We start from the raw sequence: 8119 nt of genomic DNA, 5'->3' as shown, positions 1-8119 counted from the left end.
AAATCATATGCACAAGCATTGCATGCATCATGTGCATAAGCAGGTTTTGTTCCAGGCTTCTTGTTCTATGGTCTAATTCTGTGTTCTTCATTTATTTTGAAGACAAGTTGACTCACCGGTACTACACCCGAGCCAACGCATCAAGACTAATGGATGATTTGGAACAAGAGAATCGTGAACTCAAGGAGGAAGTAGCCAGATTGACCTCCCTGATGGAGTCATTCATGGCTGCCCAGAGCCAGTCGTTTCCGACACCTTTAACTCCTCCCCAGAGGACAGTCATCTCCGAGATTGTCTCATCAACCGTTCCTGCGGCCAGCGCCCACTTCGCACCAACAACTATGCCAGCCGGGTTTCCTTGGGGGATGCCTCCCAACTTCATGCCTGAGGGTCCTGCACCCATCTTTGCTTCTCTGCTGGCATCTAGCCCGGTCCTAGCCGTTCCTCCTCCTGTCGTGCATACTATGCCCATAGTAGACGACACCTTCTATCATTCTGAGCCGTCTGAGGGCCCAGATGTCTATGAAAAGATGGATGCTATAAATGATCAGTTTCTTGAGCTCCGCAAGGAATTGAAAACTCTCCGAGGAAAGAACCTCTTCAGCAAGTCTGCTGCTGAACTCTGCTTGGTCCCAAATGTCAAAATCCCTCTAAAGTTCAAAGTACCTGACTTTGAAAAGTACAAGGGAAATTCTTTCCCTCTCAGCCACCTGGTCATGTATGCTAGGAAGATGTCGACTCAGAACGACAATGACCAACTTCTCATTCACCACTTCCAAGACAGTTTGTCTGGTGCTGCCCTGAGATGGTATATGGGCTTGGATAGTGCGAACATCCGATCCTTCAACGACCTTGGCGAGACCTTCGTCAAGCAATACAAATATAACATGGATATGGCTCCCGATAGGGATCAATTGAGAGCCATGTCCCAGAAGGACAAGGAAACTTTTAAAGAGTACGCCCAGAGGTGGCGAGAGTTAGCAGCACAGATTGTGCCCCCGCTGGAGGAGAAGGAAATGACCAAGATCTTTCTGAAGACCTTGAGTTCTTTTTATTACGAGTGGATGATTGCTAGCGCTCCTTCTGACTTCACCGAGATGGTGAACATGGGGATGCGTCTGGAAGAAGGAGTCAGGGAAGGGCGCCTGACCAGAGAAGAAGACTCTTCTACCAAACGAGATGGGGTGTTTGGAAAGAAGAAAGATGGTGAGGCACATGTTGTGACCTCCCATGTTAAACTAAGAAGACCCTTAGTAAGGAGGAAGACCGTGCGTCCTGCCGGTAACCAGCATCAGGTGGCTCACATAGCACCTGTTTTCAGAGATAATCAGTAGTATCAACATCACAATAATAATCAGCAACAACAACATCCGTAATATCAACAATAACACCGTTCTCAATAGCAGGCCTACCAGCCTCGAAACAATAATCAAGCCAGTACAAGCTATGAGAGGAAGAGGGTCACCTTCGATCCTATTCCCATGACCTATGCCGAATTGTAGCCCTCTTTGATAGAGAGGAAATTGATTACTCCACGAGACCCACCGGCTATACTTACCAACCCTCAGTGGTGGTATAAGCCCAAATTATACTGTGTTTATCATTCCGGTGCTCCCGGACATGACGTGGAAAACTGCTACCCACTGAAGACCAAGGTTCAAGACCTTGTGAGATGTGGTATTCTGTGTTTCGAGGACGTAGGTCCTAATGTGAAGAAGAACCCATTGCCCGAGCATGAGAAATCCTCCGTCAACATGGTCCAAGGCTGCCCTGGTAAATACAAAGTCAAATATGTCAGTCATATTCGACAATCTCTGGTCGAGATGCATAGACTGTTGTGTGAGTACAGTAATTACGAGCATGACCATGACAGATGCCGAGTTTGCACTGTCAATCGAAGAGGATGTCGCCAAGTTCGCAAAGACATTCAAGAAATGATGGATGAAGGAGTCATTGAGATACTTCAGAATCAAAATGTTGATGAAGATGTTGATGAAGTCAATGTAATATCTCTGGTATTTCGGATCCCTGAGCCTATTGTCATCAAGTACGATGGTAGCAAGCAAAAGGCTTCTCCTTCTTTGATCATTAAACCAGCTGGCCCTGTGCCATACTCTTCTGAGAAAGCGGTCCCCTATCGCTACAATGCTGTGGAATTGGAGGATGGGAAGGAGGTGCCCCTTCCCTCTACCTCTGTTGTTAATATTGCCGACGTCAGCGGCCTGACCCGTAGCGGTCGCGTCTTCTTGGCTCCGCCAAAACCCCAATCTAATGATCGAAGGGCTTATGTTGCTGATTATGCTGAACGCCCGGTTGGGACTGCTGTGAATGCTCCGAATCCGGCACTTGTTGTCGCTAAACCTGCCTCTGTTGTGAGGACTCCTGTCTCTGTTGGCCAGAATGGCAATGCGAAGGAAGACTGTGATGAGATGCTGAGGCTCATCAAAAGAAGTGAGTACAACGTTGTAGATCAGCTTCTACAGACGCCATCAAAGATCTCCGTATTATCTTTTCTGATGAATTCAAAACAACACCAAGAAGCTCTGCAGAAGGTGTTAGACGTGGTGTATGTAGATCATGACGTCACAATAGAAAAATTTGACAGTATTGTTGCAAACATCACCGCTTGTAACAATTTGAGTTTTTGTGATGCTAATCTCCCCGAGGAGGGAAGAGACCACAACTTGGCATTACACTTTTCTATGAGCTGCAAGGATGATGTCATGTTCCATGTGCTGGTGGACACTGGATCATCGTTGAATGTGTTACCAAAATCCACTCTTGCTAAATTGTCATATCAGGGGAATCCCATGAGGTAGAGTGGAATGGTAGTGAAAGCTTTCGATGGGTCCCGTAAAACTGTGATTGGAGAGTTGGAACTCCCAGTCAAGATCGGACCGAGTGATTTCCAGATCACCTTCTAGGTCATGGATATTCACCCATCGAATAACTGTCTGTTGGGAAGACCATGGATTCACGAAGCAAGCGCCGTGACATCCACCCTACACCAGAAATTGAAGTTTGTCAAAAATAAGAAGCTGGTGGTGGTAGGGGGAGAAAAGGCTCTCCTGGTTAGCCATTTGTCTTCCTTTTCTTACATAGATGCTGAGGATGAAGTTGGAACTCCGTTCCAAGCTTTATCTATTACTGAGCCTACTAAGAAAGGAACTTCTTCATTTGCGTCCTATAAAGATGCTACGTTGGCCATTGAGCATGGTACAACTACTGGATTGGGGCAAATGATTAAGCTGGAAGACAACAAATCTCGGGCTGGCATAGGGTATTCTTCTAGCATCTTCAATAAGCAAGGGCTGTTCAAGAGTGAGGGATTCATCCATACTGGTCAAGATGAGAAAGATGCTGCTATTGTGGAAGAGGATGCAAAGGAAGATTCTGGCAACTTCGTCATCCCTAGAGGGGTCTGCAATAATTGGATCGCTGTTGATGTTCCAACAGTTATCCATAAGTCAAAGTAATGTTCATTGTGTTAAAAAAACCCTCCTCCCATGCCAAAAGGAGGAGTGATGACATTGTTGGCTCATAAATACAATGATATTTTCATTCAATAAATTCATGTTAAATGTTTGTTTTCCAATTATTTTTCGCTTTTGCATGAAATTGGTGATCACATAAAACCCTAAAAAATAGAATAAAATCAATCTTTTCATCTGCATAATGATTTGCCTTGTTTGAATTCTAAAATCTCTTTTATATCCAAAATCATTATGCAGGTTGATCAAACCCATTGAACATAATGATCCAACACCATCTCCCAACTTTGAGTTCCCTGTATTTGAGGCAGAAGAAGATGATGTTGAAGACATTCCTGACGAAATTACTCGTCTACTTGAGCACGAAGAGAAGATCATTCAATCGCATCTTGAGAATCTGGAAACAGTCAACTTGGGGTCTGAAGATTGTGTGCAAGAAGCGAAGATAGGGGCACTCCTGGAAGAATCTATTAAGAAGAGGTTGATTGAGTTGCTACGAGAATATGTCGACGTCTTTGCCTGTTCATATGAAGACATGCCTAGTCTGGATACTGATATCATGCAACATTTCCTGCCTTTAAAGCCTGAGTGCGTGCCTGTAAAGCAGAAGCTCAGAAGAACTCATCCTGATATGGAAGTGAAGATCAAAGAGGAAGTGCAGAAGCAACTTGATGTGGGGTTTCTGGTGACTTCTACATATCCTCAATGGGTGGCCAATATTGTGCCCGTGCCTAAGAAAGGTGGAAAAGTCCGAATGTGTATGGACTATAGAGACTTGAATAAAGCTAGTCCGAAAGATGATTTTCCTCTACCTCATATTGATATGTTGGTAGATAATACAGCTAAGTTCAAAGTCTTCTCGTTTATGGACGGATTTTACGAATATAATCAGATTAAGATGGCACCCGAGGATATGGAGAAGACAACATTCATCACACCTTGGGGAACATTCTGTTATCGAGTGATGCCCTTCGGTTTGAAGAACGCCGGAGCCACGTATTAACGAGCTATGACTACCTTGTTTCATGATATGATGCACAAGGAGATCGAGGTATATGTTGATGATATGATTGCAAAGTCAAGAACGAAAGTTGAGCATGTAGAACACTTGTTGAAGCTTTTTTAGTCTTTAAGGAAGTATAAGCTTCGTCTGAATCCTAACAAGTGTACATTTGGAGTCCGTTCCGGCAAGTTACTGGGCTTTATCGTCAGCGAGAGAGGTATTAAGGTTGATCCTGCCAAGGTCAAAGCAATACAAGAGATGCCTACGCCCAAAACTGAGAAGCAAGTCTGAGGTTTTCTTGGCCGCTTGAATTATATTTCCAGGTTTATATCACACATGACTGCCACATGTGCGCCGATATTCAAGCTCCTCCGGAAAGATCAGTCTCATGATTGGACCGAGGATTGCCAAAAAGCCTTTGACAGTATCAAGGAGTATCTGTCCGAGCCTCCGATAATATCTCCACCTGTGGAAGGGAGACCATTGATTATGTATCTGACTGTTCTTGAAGACTCAATGGGTTGTGTCCTTGGTCAGCAAGACGAATCGATAAAGAAAGAATATGATATCTACTACCTGAGTAAGAAGTTCACTAATTGTGAGTCTCGATACTCGACGCTTGAGAAAACATGTTGTGCTTTGGCTTGGGCTGCTAAGCGCTTACGCCAGTATATGTTAAATCATACGACTTGGTTGATATCCAAAATGGATGCAATCAAGTATATCTTCGAGAAGCCTGCTTTAACTGGGAGAATTGCCCGTTGGCAATTGTTGTTGTCTGAGTACGATATTGAGTATCGAGCTCAGAAAGCTATTAAGGGTAGTATCTTGGCTGACCACTTGGCACATCAACCAATTGAAGATTATCAGTCAGTTCAGTATGACTTCCCAGATGAGGAGATTCTGTATTTGAAAATGAAAGATTGCGATGAGCCTACGCTCGATGAAGGGCCAGAGCCTGGTTCCCGATGGAGCATGGTGTTTGATGGCTTTGTGAATCAATATGGAAATGGTATTGGGGCAATGATTATTACTCCTCAGGGCACACATTTTCCTTTTACAGCAAGGCTAACTTTCAAATGCACGAATAATATGACTGAGTATGAGGCATGTATTATGGGATTGGAAGAGTGTATTGATCTTAGGATCAAGCATCTTGATGTTTATGGTGATTCGGCCCTTGTTGTTAATCAGATTAAAGGTGAATGGGAGACGAATCAGCCTGACCTCATCCCATATAGAGACTATGCGAGGAGGATTTCAACATTCTTTACTGAGGTTGACTTCCATCATATTCCTCGAGATGAAAATCAGATGGCAGATGCTCTTGCTACACTTGCTTCAATGATTGTGGGTAGACTTTGGAATGAAGTTCCCAATATCACTGTGATGCGCTTGGACAGACCAGCTCATGTATTTGCAGTAGAGGAGGTGCAAGATGACAAGCCGTGGTATTATGATATTAAGTGTTTTCTTCAGAGCCAGATTTACCCTCCTGTGGCATCTGTGAAAGATAGAAAGACTTTAAGGAGATTGTCAGGCAGTTTCTACCTCAATGGAGAAGTGCTTTATAAGATAAATTTTGACATGGTTCTGCTCAGATGCGTGGATAGACACAAAGAAGACCTGTTAATGACTGAGGTCTATGAGGGTTCATTTGGTACTCATTCCAATGGACATGCCATGGCTAGAAAGATGTTGAGAGCAGGCTACTATTGGCTGACAAAGGAGTCTGACTGCTGCAAATATGTGAAGAAATGCCACAAGTGTCAGATTCATGCGGATAAGATTCATATTCCCCCGACACTTCTGAATGTGATTTCATCACCATGGCCTTTCTCCATGTGGGGAATTGACATGATTGGCATGATAGAGCCGAAAGCGTCCAACGGTCACAGATTTATTCTAGTAGCAATTGATTACTTCACCAAGTGGGTTGAAGCGGCGTCATATGCAAACATGACCAGGAAGGTGGTTATGAAATTTATAAATAATTAACCCATATTCCGTTATGGTGTGCCAGACAAGATCATTACTGATAATAGATCTAACTTGAACAACAAGATGATGAAAGAGCTGTGTAGCGAGTTCAAGATTGCACATCATAATTCTTCTCTTTACAGACCCAAGATGAATGGGGCTGTTGAAGCTACTAATAAGAATATCAAGAAGATTGTCCAGAAGATGGTTGTTACATACAAAGATTGGCATGAGATGCTGCCATTTGCTTTGCATGGATATCGTACATCTGTCCGCACTTCAACAGGGGCAACCCCTTTTACCCTTGTTTACGGCATAGAGGTTGTGTTCCTAGTAGAGGTGGAGATCCCATCAATGAGAGTCTTGATGGAAGCCAAGTTGACTGATGCTGAATGGATTCAGAGTCGTTATGACCAACTGAATTTGATAGAAGAGAAGAGATTGACTGCCATATGCCATGGTCAGCTATATCAGCAAAGGATGAAGAAAGCTTTTGATAAGAAGGTCAAGCCTCGTGTGTTCCGAGAAGGTGACCTCGTGCTCAAGAAAGTTTTGTCTTTCGCGCCCGATTCCAGAGGCAAGTGGACTCCAAACTATGAAGGTCCATATGTTGTTAAGAGAGCCTTTTCAGGCGGTGCTTTGATACTTACAACTATGGATGGGGAGGATTTCACTCGTCCTGTGAATTCAGATGCAGTCAAGAAATACTTCGCCTAAAAAAACAGAATAGCTCGCTAAGTTGAAAACCCGAAAGGGCGGCTTAGGCAAAAATGAGCGTCTCGGTGGATTGAAAACCCAAAAGGGCGATCCAGGCAAAAGTTAGAGATATAAAAATGGATATGTATCCCACTAGATTGAGTACCTCACCCTGGGGCAATCTAGGCAAAAATTAGGGATTTGGCAAGTAACTGCATCCTGACAAGACTTTGTTCTACAGACTGTCATCCGTCAAAGATTCTTGTTCAGTCATCGTCAACTAAAGTTTCAAATACATTGGACTTAGAGTTGGTGGAGAAATGGTCATTATGTTACATGTAGCCCTTTTCCAATATACATCACCAATTTCAAATTTTTAAAGATCTATGGAGTCTCGCCATTTGTAGACTACCATCCCATCAAATAAATTTGAGCCTTTATCCAATTCTTTGCACTCTTATTTGTTTCTGTTCAACAAATGTTTTGCATTGTTTTAATTGGAAAATATCATTGTTTTAAATAAATAAAATTTTCATAAAGTTGTTTTTAAACAAAAAGGACATTCACAATGACAAAAGGATATTTGGAACGTCTTCAGTGCTCTCCCAAAGATGGTATGATTCCAAACAGGGTAAGACATTTGTTCATATTCCCAGCATGCTTGTATCCTCTTCCTTCAGAAACTGTTTGTGTTTTCCTCCCGAGCAGAGTGGTTGGTAAAGGTATTCATCCTCCTTTCCTTCAGCGGAGTAATGATCCTTCTTCCTTAGCAGATGTGATCTCTTCGGTAGTACAATATATATGGTGGTGACCCTGGAAACTTCTGATTTGGTGGTTGTTCCCCATAGAATTCCATCCTCCCCTCTGATAATTTCCCCAGTAAAGTTGCTTCTACGACTTTATCTGTGTGTTGATCCTGTCCCTAGCTAGGGTGGCTGATGCTTATCCC

The sequence above is a fragment of the Lathyrus oleraceus genome, chromosome 6, assembly GCF_024323335.1.
Source record: "Lathyrus oleraceus cultivar Zhongwan6 chromosome 6, CAAS_Psat_ZW6_1.0, whole genome shotgun sequence".
Classification (NCBI taxonomy): Eukaryota; Viridiplantae; Streptophyta; class Magnoliopsida; order Fabales; family Fabaceae; genus Lathyrus; species Lathyrus oleraceus.
Note: the sequence above shows the minus strand (reverse complement) of the source record.